Genomic DNA, 15,198 nt, shown 5'->3' on the forward strand with positions numbered 1-15,198 from the left:
TTATTGTTCTGCTGTAGCTCCTGTTGTCATCAGTACAGTTAGTTGTGGTAATTGTATCTTCTGCATCCCTTTCACCACTGTGTTCTCTTTTGTGAGACCACACCAGGGTCGGGTCAGACTGAGAAGTTGTTTGTAGATTTGTGATTTCCATCTTTGGTTTTTCTTGGTTGGCTTTGGTTGGCAGTCAGAGGTCAAGTTCTCACACTATGAAGATATTCAGGTCATTTTAAATATAAGGTCAGGGGAGCAAGATTTTTTGAATTTCAATGAATGTACCTTATATTTCAAAACATTAATAGCAAATACCTTTAATTAAACATTTTAATATAGTCTTTTAGTCATCATTAAAGAGATAGTTACCATGGAGCAGGATGAAGTGACATTCAGGGGACCAAGCAGAATAAAGTTCACGCTGCCTGGAAGCGATTCTTTCCATTAGCTTTGAGACTCAGCCCTTGAAAATGATCAAAGGTTTTGATTAATCTCAGAATGTCTGAGTTTAATTTGTAGAGGTGGGTTGGTGCTCGTAAGCTCCACTTTTGCAGATGTAGAAAAATGCCTTCGGCTTTTGAGAAGGGAGGGGCTATGTTAGATGAGCCAGCTCTTCAGATTTTACTTTTCTGACTGGACTGGCAAGGATTTAAAAAGAAAGGGTGGGTTTTAGAGGCTGTGCTGCAGCAGATCTACCTAGGTGCCCACTGGGTCATATTGCCCCACACTTCATCACAACTACCCGAGCACTCCACAGAGCCAAAGCGCCTGTGGACTCAGAAGGACATATGAAAAAGGGCTAACTTCTCCATTTGAGATCTAGGGTAATAAAGAGTAATACTAAAAACTGGACTTAAGAACAGGAATATTTATTTTTATATATTTGTATGTATATAATTATATGTTTGTATGTACAGAGGCTCTCAGAAAAAATAGTTGATATATAAAACTGGCAATTTTTCAGAGTTGCACTAAATTTATAAAGATATGGGCAGACATGTGAGAAATATAAAGGGCGTTGAAGGATCCTGAGACTTGTAGGGGTTAAGGGCAGTTTCTTTGACTGCTTGGGGCTGAACTGGCAAGTAGGGCAAGCAATTACTGTTGTGGAATCTCTCTGGAATGAGCACTCCAGCCCCAGTGAGGATGGGCTGTCCCCAGAAGCTGTCCCAGCTGAAAGGCTTCATGCTGCCTCAGGCTGGATTCTCATTTTATACTCCAAATCCACAAGGTGGGCGGGCAGGTCAGCAAGACTTCACAGAAGTGTCACTGGCAGTCAGCAGGTTGTTAAGGGCAATGACCCATCGTTTCGGCTGTTTCGGCTATTTCTCCACGTCATGCTCTTCCAGGTAGGAGTGAAGTCATGCCTGGCAAATGGCAGTGCAAGTAGTGCTTTAAGAAGTCCCCAAATAATCCAGTAAGTGGCATCTAGTAACTGGTCTTTTCTACCTTATTCTATTTCATTACCGTAATGTAGGACAGAGAGGGGAAGGAAATAGCGCGGCGGGCTGTTTCAGTAGGAGCTGCAGACCCTGGTCAAAAGTGCAGGATGTTGTCAAGCCAGGGCTGTCTGCAGGTGAAGGGAGGAGCGACTCCCCACCTTCTTCCCCTTCACCTGTGGCTCAGTCCATAAGCCAGAGGAGGCTGTTCAGAGGCCCCACAGACAAAGGAGCCCACGCCCAGCCATGTTATTAATTACTTAATTTTGCTTGTGTGTGCACATGTATTTGGGATGTGTGTGTCACAGTGTGAATGTGGAGGTCAGTGGACTTCTTATGGGACTCAGTTCACTGTATCCTGTGTGTGTGTGTGTGTGTGTGTGTGTGTGTGTGGCGTGGTGGCAGGCACCTTGATCTCTGAACCACATTGCTGGTTTAGAACGAATCATTTTAAATACCCTCCTCCTTCTTATACTTACTTTCCTTGATAATCACATAAATAGCCATGGCAACTGTTGTCTTTATTTATCTTTAAATTTGGCAATAAATATAATTATAATTTTTAAAAGTTTAAGTTTCAACAGCAACATTTTTTTAATTCAGTGAAATCTGTCACATTTAACTTATAATTTTGCATTTGCCAAGTAAAATTTACGCTTTGCAACTTACACTGTGTATCATAGTTTTGGATTTTAAACACGAGCTTCAGATTCAAGTGTCCACACAGAATGACATAACTGACAGTGCTCCTGTCTGTGTTCTTCCGTGTTTGCAAACAACCGCTCAAATGAGATTCTGGATGCTATGAGGGAGGCAGGACTTCAGTCTGTCACCCCTACAGCTGATCCTGTCGCCAGTCACAGAAGTGTCAGGGTTAACACTGGAGTTGGAGGCTGTCTGAATTGACTCCTATATAGAACACAATGTTTTAAGAAGTAAATGCAAAGAGAGGAGAGAGGGTAAGGGGAGGGAGGGGAGAGGAAGGGAGCAGAAAGGGAGCATGCTCAGAGTACTTGGAAGCTGATATTCATACTAAAATTCCAGCAATTCTGAGCTTTAGAGTTTTAGCTGTGGTGTTAATAAAAGACGAGTTGGGCTTTGGTTGAGTTATTGTTATTTTAAAATACTCCACAAACAATATTTCCATTGTATGTATGGCAGACACAACGCCAGGGAAAAGGAAAGGGGAATGATTACCCAGGATGTTCAGTTTTCCAAGTTACTCCTGTCTTTTTGCATGAAACTGTCAAGTCAGCTAGCCTCCTACTCCCATAAATTATGGGACAGATGTATATCTGAGGTGAGTGTGAGTGACTACAACCAAGAGAAAGTCTATATAATTCTACACACTGAATGAAAACCACAGAAGCCTGAGGTCTAGCAACAAATGCCGTGCTGGGATCAGGGTGTGCCATCCTTCACTGATACTCTGGACCGACTTTCTCTGGATGCCTGCACCCCTCCCTCATGAGTCCCCATTTATGTGTCTTTCTGTGTTTTTTTTTTTTTTTTCTTCCACCCTTTCAGCTTTCTTCTCCTGGCCCCCTTCTTGGCTACTTCTGTTTCCTTCTTTTTTTCTTTACTATACTAAGAATGAATTTGTTCTGGGAACTTTTGGTAATCTATGGAAAACGTTGTTAAAAGGCTTTATGTCAGAAATGCAGTTGCTTGGTAACTTCACCTTCTGCCAAGTTTATGTTCAGAGAGTTAAACAAACGATTTAGCCCCCACTGTTCTCAGGCCTGGGCAGCATCAGCTTTGTGGCTTGGCTGTGTTTTAGGAACTCTCCAAATGGGCACAGAAAGAAGCTCAGCTTCTGCAGGGCAGGGAAGGCAAGGGGAAGGTGGACACACCTGGCCAGGCCTGAGGAGGCGCCCACGGAGGCCGGTCTGCCCAGAAGCACTCGTATGCTTGTGGAGCTCCTGAAACTGGCAATAAACACATGCTGGTAAGGGCTGAGTTTCTCTCTGTTTTTTTGACTCTTCCTGTGTTTCCTCTTGCTGATAGAGCTGTCATTCTTGTTGCATTTTCTAATGTTTTTATAAAAATCAATAGTTTTAGATGTTAAACCTTTCTAACAAATGATACCAGGAGCAATGGCATAGAGCCTACCTGTCTTTGCCAGCTTGTAAGACAATGCATATACATACACACAATGACAAAAATCCCCAAGACTGTTCATTGGGGGGTTTAAAATTGGAGGAAATAGCAGGTAGGCTGCATCTGGAGGAAATACTCAATTTTAATGTCAGACAGGAACTCCAGCACCAAAAAAATCTAGCATTCCACAGGGCTTCCTTGTTGAACAGTGCATAGAACAGTACCAGATTAGGCTTTTTCTCTTCTGGGTGTATGTGTGTGTGTGTGTGTGTGTGTGTGTGTATGAATGTGTGTCTCTGTGGGTGTGAGTGTATATGTGTGTAGGAATGCTATCATCTGCCTAGATTATTGGCCCTATAACTCCATGGCATTGTAATACAGAACACAGAAGCTGTCATAGCATGAATATAAATCACTGTTTGACACACCATGGTGAGCACTGGGGAGTCGGTGGCTGAGCAGAATTTTCAAGACTGGCTGGATGTGAGCCAGGATTATGCAAGTGGAAATGAATAAGGAAGGAGGGGAAAAGAACAAAAGTCTTTTGAAAGACATAATAAAAATTTTAAGGGGCCTTCAAATGTTACATTGTCCTGTAAAAGTCTCCATTGTGTCATTTGCCTGTTAAGCTCCAATCAATTGATATGAATTGGTCTAGGGCCTTGAACAAGGATTAATAAAGAACTAGGTTTCAGATTAAAGAATATCAGCACTGTATACTTGAGCATTTGCCAGAATCAGCCATTCCTTCCTCAGCTGTTGATGTACCCAACTCCATCTGCTTGCTGCTTGAAAGTTAATGCCCAGAAACCAACAGTTGGGAGAAAACTAGGTTTCTTCAAGGGCCCTCCGCCCTGAGAACAGGCGGAGGATTGTCTCCCTTAAATAAGGCTATCTTCAGGACCTCAAATACATGAAAGGGCTTATGTAGGGAAAGAAAAACAATGCAGAGATGGGGGGGGGAGGGCGAGACTGCTGCTGACAGGGTCTTCATCCCCTTTCGCCTCTCTCCTTCATGGCTAGAATGTAAAGAGTAAGGCTGGCTTCCCGGAGCCAGTTTCTGTACAGAAACAAATTTTCTGTGGAGTTAGACGCCAGTTTACATGCTTCATGTTAGTTCATGGTAGGACTAGAGAACAAAGGGAACATTGTACCTGAGACCACAAAATGTCCCAACTCCTACAGAGCCAGAGAAAGACGGCTTCACAGCTAGCATCACTAATCGCGTAGAACTTAGAGCATCAGACAGCGAGAAGCCTCCAGAGAACAACCCCCAAGGAAGAGGATCTGTCACTGGAGCAGGGGGCAGCTTCAGAAGTTCCTTTCCGCTTTGAAATGGGGTCTTCCAAAATGATTCTTCTCACATGCAAAACATGCTTCACATGTTGACGGTCCTCCTTCAACAGACGAAAGGCAGTAAATAGCATCAAAGGAAATAAAATTCCATGTTTTCAAAGTGATGTCAGTTTGTTTACTCAGTTCTCTTGTTCATATCAGAGAGTTTTAGAAGATTATTATGAGAACAATGATAAGAAATATTTTTGAGTGATAGAAAGCAAATGTTTAAAATTTTACAAGAAATCTGGTCCAATTAATTTTTCATAGATACACTGCATTTTGTTAGGTTTTGTTTGTTTGTTTGTTTTCACTTTTTAGTTATTTTAAGATGCCTATAAATGTATATGATATTCTTCAGAAATTTTTTAGTTTAAATATTCTAAAGAATCAAATAATATGAATGAGAAGAGTTAAATCACATTATTTTTCAGAGACAGCTAATTCATGTATAAATGCTAAGTATATCTATACTAACCCATGCATAGCTTTAGTTATAACTAAATTTTTTTTTTATCTAAGATGAGTTAAAACTCTGTATGTGTGATAGAGACCTGGCTGTCCTAGGAATTATATAGAACAGGCTGGTCTTAAACTAACAGAGAGATCTGCCTGCCTCTGCCTCTGCCTCTGCCTCTGCCTCTGCCTCTGCCTCTGCCTCTGCCCCCCTGAGTAATGCTAGAGTTCTTTTTTTTTAATTTTTAAAATTTATTACAATTTATTCACTTTGTATCCTAGCTGTAGACCCCTCCCTCGTCCCCTCCCAATTCCACCCTCCCTCCTTCTTTCCCTCCCATGCTCCTCCCCCAGTCTACTAATAGGGGAGGTCCTCCTCGTCTTCGACCTGACCCTCGATTATGAAGTCTCATCAGGACTATCTGCATTGTCTTCCTCTTAGCGTTCTTAATCAGGAGGAACTTTATCTCTTAGGGAACATTCAACCATTTCAATTGTCATGACTGGAGGAGTGAAGGAGGGAGGATTACTTGTACACAGTGTATAGAGACCACAGTAACTGAGCACTCTACAATGCTCCTCATAAAAAAAAAAAATTGTTTGACCCAAATTTGAACAGTGTCAAAGTTGAGAAATTCCTTTGTTGGATAAAATAGGCTGTTTATTAATAGAATACAAGAGATAAAATGTAAACATCCAAAAAGCATATGTTAACAAATTCCCAAGTTTAGGGTAGGCCAAGCCTACCTTCAGCTACATTTTGTATCTTAGTAAATCTATTTAGATTTACATAGTAAATCTAATAGATCATCTATTTTACTCTTTCCACAGGACATATTCCACAAAATAAGAAAATAGGCTTCTGTTAAAATTTGTTTTCAGAAATGAGCAACAAATATTTAGAGTAACCCAAAGAAAAACAACAAATGAAGGAAACAGATAGCTATTAAGAAAACACTGTATCACTGACCTATATTCCCAGACATGCATTGAAATAACCTAGAAAAATATACACATTTATGGACATATATGAACTAAGAGGATATAAAAACCCAAGTAGACAGGAAACAAGGGATGATGTCAAACCTGAAACAAGCCTTCCAATAAGCCCAGGATGGAAGGCTTCATTGCTGAATTTTACCAACTTCTAAAGGAGAAAAAACTCTGATGTTTCCCACACTATTCCATAAAATTGAAATAGAACCCTTGAAACTCACTCTCTGAAGTCTGCATTACTCTACTACAAAATCTGGCAAGAATAATTACCATTATCACCACCGCCACCAGCAGCAGCAGCAGCAGCAGCAGCAGCAGCAGCAGCAGCAGCAGCAACAGCAGCAGCAGCAGCAATAGCACCATAGCTATAAACCAATTAATACAACTGAACAAAGGTGCAAAATTCTTTAACGAAATAGACCACAAATCAAACTCAACACCACAGTAAAACAGTCATACACCATGATAAAGTAGATTTTATTCCAAAGATGCAAGGATGGTTTAACATATGCGAATCAGTAACAGCAAATAAATAGAAGTAAAGACAAAAACCACATGATTTTAACATATGAAGAAAAAGCCTTTAATAAAACTCAACTAACTCCCTTTCATAATAAAAAGCCACAAATAAATCAGGCAAGATCATACATAACTCAATATAGTAAAGGTTATATATATATTGTCATGCCATGGCCAGCATCATACTAAATGGAGAAAACTGAAAGCATTTTCTAAGATAATGAAAAACGTGTCTACTCTCTCCTTCGACTTCGTAGATCCCAGGGATTATATTCAGGTTGCCAGGACTGATGGCAAGTGTGTTAACCCACTGAGCCATCTATCTGGCCATAAGTAGACATTTCTTGGAAGAAATCTAAATTGCCAATAAATATATGTTTGAAATGATCAATATAGGTTTAGCCATTGGGAAATAAAAATAGAACTATAATTAGATTTCACATCCCCCCCCAGCTAGAATGGCTTTTATAAAAACAAATAAACAAATGCTACCAAGGATGTGAAGAAAAAGCAACCCTTATGCACTGTTTATAGAATGTAAATTAGTCCTGATACTGCAAACTCAGCATGGAGGTCTCTCTAGAACACCATATGATGCAACCATGTGATCATGGGAATATGCCCCCAAAGCAGCACACGGGAGAGATGCCTGCATATCCATAAGTATTACAGTACTTATTAGTATAGTGTGTGTGTTATTCATCCATAAAGAATGAAATATTATCATTCCGGAAAAGCGGATAAATTAGAGGATGTCATATTAAGTAAAACAAACCAGAAATACAAATATCACAAATATTGCCTCTGTTTTCAGATGTGGAACCTAAAATAATAATAATAATAATAATAATAATAATAATAGCAAGAAAAGAACCTGAAAGTAGAAGAACTTTAGAAGCTGTGTAGGGTGGTTGGAAAAGGAAGCGGAAAGGGCAAAAGGGTAGCTGAAATGATCAATACATGTTATATGTACATATGAAAATAGAAAAGTGAGTCTCACCAATGTAAGCCATTATTATGTTAGTAGTTATAAGAGAATGGGGATTTTATAATCGTTAATATAATTTACCCAAATAAATGAATAAATAAATTGACTTCCAGAAGATTTTATTGCTTTTTCATATTCACCTCGCTCCCAGGGTGACAAGGATGTCACTGGTTCTGGGAATTTGGTTGGTCTGCCTATAAATAAATCTTACTATTATTATCTCCATTGCTAGTTAATGAGTTAGCTTATACATCTTGTTAATTAGTTATTTATTGACAACTTACTTTCTGGTTTTTAAAGCTGTCTTGCTGATATTGCTGCTCTTACTTCATTTGTTTGGTTTTTAAAACTTGAGTGACATTTCTGTGTTTGTGAAGGAGCAGAGGCTGATAAGAGTATTTAGCCTTCTGTCTGTATGGAAATATGAATCTGTCTTTCTCCCTACTGTCCTTGCTATAATTGTGGCTGTTCCTGTTGTGTTTTGAGAAGACAGGCTTTAGTCTTAGTGCTCTCTCAAAACCTTTCTTATGACTAAAAGAAACATACACACACACAAACTTTTTTCCAGTAGTAATTTTAATCTCTCTTTTCTCCCTCTTTTATTATTCCCTACTTACTTAATATGTAGCATGCAACTGACTCCTGGCATAGTCACATATAGACTTTGTTGGTTTTCTTTTTTTTTACTTATTTCTTCATTCATTCATGTGTTGAGCACATGTTCATAGTATGCTGCCATGCAGAAGGGTCTGAGTGAAAGTCTCAGAAATGATTCTTGCTTTTGAGGAGTTTAGAACCTTCTTTGTGTATTTTGAAGATAAATTAAAGAACAGAGGTTTTTATAATGATGAAATATATACTTCATATCTTTGTATGTAATATTAGCTTGGAAGTATTCTCTTATATTATCAGCTCTGAAGGTCATCTTTGGGAATGGCTTTGTATATATCAAACAATAGATGGCAACTATGAAATAATTCCATCAGATGTCTTACAGAAAAGAAATTACTGCCCATCTTCCTTTGGTTCTACCAGGGACTTAGGAAGTGAAACTAAAACTCCTTGTTAATACTCTAGGCTAGCTCGGGATGGTCCTGCTTGCTCACAGGAAGCAGCTGGCTACTGTGCACAGAGACCTTCAGTGACACAGAGTAAGGGAGGTAATATCAACATCTCTGACCTGCTCCTTCTTTTCTTAACAAACAGGAATAGCTTTGGTTAAAGAAGAAAGCGTAAGGTAGGCTGAGAAGGTGTTGGCACTTTGAACATTTTTCTATTACAAGACACCTCATAGTATGCCACATTAACGGGTCTCTCCTGGGTACTGCTTTGCAGGCTGCCTCGAGATCTTTAAGGGGAGGCATGTTGTTTTCTTGGAAATGGCCTGTGTGTCAGCTCTGGCCTATCATCCAGAAAAAAGAAATTACTATGTAACACTGAAGTCTACAAAATTAGCTCTTGTAGAAAATGGTGCTGCGTGAAGATAGATCTCCCATTTCTAGGCGTCGTGTCAGCAGCCCTTCACAGGTGTTGCTGTCCTGGCTCTCAGATATCACCTCATGAAACGGTGCAGCAGAATGAACTGACCGGCTTCTTTACACTGTGATAGGAAAAGACGCCATCCAACGCTAGCCCTAGTCCAGAGCAGATATTTTCATTATGTACATATTAATATATTTTTATTAAGTGAGTATTTTAAGGTAATACAAAATAAAAAGAAATATTTGAAGCATTTACATTTTATAACCTGATTAAGGAGAGCATGGCCCAACTGAAACTTCTGGGCAGCTTCATATCTGTTTAGTTTTGTCGTAGGGGAGGGTAGTAGTGACAGCGAGTGACTTTGATTAGCTTCTGTCCTAGTTTGCTTTCTATTGCTATGATAAAGCACCATGGCAAAGTAACTTGCAGAGGAAAAAGTTTATCCAAGGTGAGATTTCAGATACGTGCCTCCAGTATTTGAAGGGTCAGATATAATTGGTAATACCAGGAAACAGTTAAAACCCAGGCAGCATGGGCTGCGTCTGCATGGTTCTGTAATATCTGCGAGATTGAATGCCACACAGAGAGTGACAAACAGAGGCTCTGGATAATGTCATCCTACAGTGTTTCTATAGAAGCATATATATTTCTTTGGGGTTATCTATGCTGGATGTTGAAATGGAGCCAATACTCAAAGTATTTGGAAATTTCCTGTATGGTTATCTAGGTTTCTTTTTCTGTTTCACTGACAAAATACTCTGAGAAAAGCAACTCAAAAGAGAAAGGGTTTGTTCTTGCTCAGAGTTCTAGGGTGGACTCAGAGAAGTCAAGACAGCAGGAGCCTGAAGCAACTGTTCACAGTGAATCAACAATTAGGAAGAGAGAACAATGAATGCAGGTCTCACCACTCAAATCCACTGAGCATCCCTGCCTGGGGAATGGTGCTGCCCACAGTTAAGATGGCTTTTCCCACCTCAGCCTAACCACGATAATCCCTTACAGGGGCCAGACCTGTCTCCCGGGTGATTCCAGGCCCTGTCTACTTCATAAATAACACTAACCATGACAATATTGATCATGTGTTTTAGGTTGTGTCCTGAATTGTGTTTGAAATCAATTCATGTATCAATATGTGATCCTATATTAATTTAGCTGAAATTTTAGATCTACAGAGTTTGAGCTTTCTGTAAGACTTTCATGACATATGACACTCCCTCGGTTTTACTACTCAGCCCTTCTCCATTAACAGTTATTTAAGATACACATCACATGATTTTACCTAAGAATCAGTTTTATTTATACACATATTTAGTTACTTCTTAACAATTTCATATGTATATAAAATGTATTTTCTTCTTTTTTAATTTTTAAAATAAAAAATGAACTCAGTGGAATTTTTATGGACTTTATGCTTCACTTAAGCATTTTTGGTAAGAATACTTTTTAAATGAATCATTTGGTGGAATTAAAAACATCCACGATGTTGTACAGACATCTCCAGCAGACATCTCCTTACTCCTCATCTTGTAAAACTTCACCAAACAATAGCTCCTCATTCCTCTTCTCCTCAGCCCCCAACCACCACGCTTCACTGCTTGTCTTTGTGTTTTTGACTATTTAAATGTAATCATACAGTACTTGTCTTTTGGGAATTGTCTTCTTTCACTTGGCATGCTGTCTCCAAGGTTCATTCGCCTTGTGTCAGAATGCCTTCCCCACTTACGCCTGAGTAATAGTGCATTGTATGTATTTACTACATTTTGCTTATTTGTTCATCAGCTGATGGATGGGTCCTTGGCTGCTTCCATGTTTTAGCTGTTGTGAACACTGCTGCTATTGAACATGAATATACAACTTTCTCTTTCTGAGCATGTTTCCATCCCCTTTTGGCCATGTATCCAAAAGAGAATTTATTTTTTCTTGAATCTTTCCTGGCTGGTGAGTCTATTTTTAAATTCTTCCAGAACTGCCACACTGTTTCCTACAGGGCTGTGTTATTTCGTACTTGTGTTAACATAAATGTTCCATTGTCTCCACACCCTTGCCCACCACACTTTTGTTTGCTTTTGTATCGGGTGGTGAGGTGGTCTTTTCTAGCTCTCGTGAGCGTTTCCCTAATGGTTGCTGACACTTGATGTTTCATGGCTTTATTAGCCATTTATATATCTTCTTTGGAGAAATATGTATTTAAGCCCTTTGCTCGTTTTAAAAATTGGGCTGCTTTTGATTTTGTTTCTGTGTCTTGAAGTTTTCTATATATTCAATTTGTTGATCCTTTTTCCTATGCATGATGTATTAATGTTTTCTTCCAGCCTGCCACTTGCTGCTTTATTGTGTTGGTACTGGCTTTTGGTAAGAAGTGTTTTACATTCTCATGAAGCCCAGTTTGTCTATTTGTCAGTCTATGACAAATAAAATCCAAAAGCTATTTGTCTTCACTGACCGTTCCATAATCTGAGCTCAGGACAATGTTCTTCCGGCACACCAAGAACCTATTATAATAGAAACCTTGTTGCATTTAGATATGTAGACATTTTGACACATTTTAACAAACTTAAATGCAAATCTTACAGAAATGTTTAAAGTGACAGGTATTTCCTCCTTTACAGCATTGTTTGGAACCTTGATTATAAGTGCTGAGACTTGCTCTTTTGGCTGGAGCTCAGTGGCTCTTCAGCCTGTGACTCTTAAGATTCAGTTGAGAAGCAAGTGGGCTTAGAAGCTGCAGCTGTTCCCGCAGGTTAAGGGTGAGTACATGTTGACTCACTTTTTGCCGGGGTAAATGCCAGATCTGAAGGAGTCAATAATCTCCTTCTCCCCTTAAAGTGTGGCACCTGTAAACCTGTCAGCTGGCGTATTCCTCTGCGACCTTATAGATCTGACAAATTTTTTCTTTAAAAATTTCACATCATAAACACAAGCTATTTCTGTTGCTCTTGATTACCTCCCAGAGGATGACAGTAATCTCTTGTTGCTGAAGACACCATACACTTTGGACACAGGATTCAAGAGGATCTAGTTGGACCTAACCTGAAAATCTTCTTCCTTCTTCTATTTTTCGTGGTACCAGAAAGCCCCTCACACGCTTCTAAGGGAGGGAAGCAACCAATAATCCCACCCAACTGTGACAACTATGAAGCACCACAACAACCTGAATGCTGTGAGAGCCGAAGGGTGAAATAGTGGCACTCACATCTTGGTAGTAACACACAGCTACCTAATCGAATGTAAGACCTGCTTAACCAGAGGAAAAACATGCCTGGCACTGGAAACTGAGCCAACTACTTTGGGCTAGGAAAGTAATGGATCTTGGAAAAGAACATTAAACCACCACTTTGGCCACCCAGCATAATCCCTAACTACATTCTAGATATCTATTTTTATACCCTCAGAAGTCAGATGAAGACAGATGGAGACCATTACAGAAAACTACAAGTGATACAAATGCAAACAATAAATGACTGTTGCCCATCCCCAACTGATATATTTACAATACAATTTCTGCATCTGAGTAGAAGAGAAAACAGAAAGATTGTAGGCACTAGAAGAACAGGAAGGTTACCATGAGACTACATCTCCTAGAAATGTCAGAGAAGCTATGCCCATGAAGTCTCATCAACATAGATGTCTAAACAAGGCTTGAACAAGCAAGAACAGCATCAATAGACATGAAAATAAAGAAAGAGGAAATCTCATGGGGCCCCAAAGTCTAAGCAAAGAACTTCAGAAATAAGGACTAAGGGATGCTGAGGTCAGGAGAGATAGTCTTTCCCAGGAAAGAGCTCCCGATACCAAGTGGCCAGTCCTGAAATCATATACATACAAGTAACATTCTCTAGAATGTTTGGGTTGTATTTATATCCTGAGAAACATACACACACACAATTAAAGAAAAAGACGGAGTGAATTTGAGAAAGAGCAAGGCATGGGAGGGAATAAAAGATGGGAAATGATTCAATTTTATTCTAATAAAAAAAAAACCACATCAACTTTTACATAGAAATGGGAAAAGTATAATCTTCCTACTACTTGCATTTTATTTTATGTTAGAAGAACAAAATAAAACTCTTACCACATAGAACCTGCTTATTAGAGATCACCCCAAATATTTGGTTTTCCTTGTTTGTTTTTTTTTTTTTTTGTTTTTAAACAGAGGCAGCCAACTGTTAGAAATATTGTGTATCACTCATTTTTGGGCAGGGAAAGTAGCTTTTCTTGCTGAAAAAACTCAAAGGACTTCCAGGAGCCACATCAGTGCCTTACTCATCCAGAACTATTAGCAATGGTGAGGTCACAGCAAAGTGTGCAATGAACAGAAGTCATGGCAAGCAGACTGGAGCTGGGATTCTTCCTTAGCTGCTGTAAATGGCTAAGTGGGAACAAAGGTAGTTGTGTTCGTGACTGTGGCACGTGAGTCAAAAAGAGGTTATTGAGAAGGGCCTGCTGTTTCTGAGAACCACATCAATTATGAGAAACTATTGCTGACAAGGGAAAGACATGGCTGTCATCTTCCAGGCCACCAAGCTGCCAGTGGGTGTCCGAGAGCTCCCTTATGTGCGCTGTGACTGTAGGCTCAGCCGAATAGGAGAGGAACGGAGCAGCCCGGATTGTGACCTCTTGGGGAAACTGCAGCTCCCTTTTCTCTCTTTGCAGCTCAGCTTGGGTGCTGGTGAGTGATGAAGTCAGAGGTCTGGGTAGACTTTCCTTTTAGACCATAGCGTGCTGATGGCATGGGTGAGAGACTGTGAGTTGGCCTGTGAATGGCATTCAGCATCTTATCCTTTATATTCCTGATATTTAGAGATGCCCTAAATTAAAAATGTATGTCTTCTGTTGCCTTTGCTAAATGGAAGAGTTGGCAAAATGTCTGGTGGAATTCAAACTATTGTTTCCAAAGGTTGATGCGAGATTTACTGGGTTCTTTATAGAGGTTTGAAGTCGCTGGTTTTTATTAATAAATGGAAATAATAATTTATTAAGAACCAAGAAAATTCAGTGGAGAATTTATGCTGAACTAGTTCATGCCTTATACTTTTATTATCTTCTAGTATAAACACAGAATTCATGAGCTTGTACTATCTACCCATTACTAACAATGTGTGTGGCATTTTTCTTTGAATGTCTGTAAGATCTTTATTGTTCTATGGATATTTTTTAAAACACCAATTCACTTTGGAGCAAAGTCTGATTCAATCAGGCATTAACTTTTGATTTAGATGCCTGGCTATATTGCAACGCTTGACTATTTCATGAACTTGATATATTTATAGCAAAACCATTGTCAGATGTTTGAAATAAATGGGCTCTGTCTTGCTGAAACTGTTCTGGAAAAGTAGGCATAGCCACAGGCTCTGGGAAGAGCTTCTGCAATAAGGAACACAGAAGGGAGATTGCTGAGGAGCTGGGGCATCTTCCATTACTATTTTTAGGTTGACATCAGAGACATCTTAAGAAACCCATTTTGAATGTCTGGGAAGTTACAGTGAAGAAATGTTTTGAATAGGACAATAAGTTTGAAAATCCTCGTCTTTTGAGCGTTTGTCACCCTTGCAGTACTCCTTCTGCGAGAACAGTGTGGTGTTTGAGGTGTTCTCACATTGCAGCCTGAGCAGCAGAAGGCAAATGTAACATCAGTTGAAAGATTTGGTGTAACTCCTTATTTGTAGCCAGATTCACTTGTCTTTAACATAAAAGTTATTCACTCTACAATGTAGGTACCGGTTAGGCGAACACTGACATGACTTACATTCAGCTCGATCTCTTTCTCACATCCAGCTTAATTGTAGGAGGCCAGTCTCTCGCTCTCCTCTCTCTCTTTTAGATTTTTAAATGAAAATATGTTTTCATACAAGATAGTCTAATCACGGTTTTCTTTCCCTCATCTCCTCCCAC

The 15,198-nt window shown here is 39.5% G+C and overlaps 1 protein-coding gene across 8 annotated transcripts in view; it reads left to right on the forward strand.

Annotated features, from left to right (window-relative positions):
• Nucleotides 1–15,198, forward strand: part of Akap6 (A-kinase anchoring protein 6) — a 443,623-nt gene that overhangs the window by 73,992 nt on the left and 354,433 nt on the right. The window contains exon 1 of one of the 8 annotated variants that reach the window (XM_060387496.1): nt 13,874–13,975. The exons of the other annotated variants lie outside the window; for them this stretch is intronic. The gene's annotated coding sequence lies outside the window, so the exon portion shown is untranslated. Of the gene's footprint in view, nt 1–13,873; nt 13,976–15,198 lie in introns of those variants that run through there. 8 annotated transcript variants of the gene reach the window in all.

This window comes from Meriones unguiculatus, chromosome 7, assembly GCF_030254825.1.
Source record: "Meriones unguiculatus strain TT.TT164.6M chromosome 7, Bangor_MerUng_6.1, whole genome shotgun sequence".
In the NCBI taxonomy this organism is placed as follows: Eukaryota; Metazoa; Chordata; class Mammalia; order Rodentia; family Muridae; genus Meriones; species Meriones unguiculatus.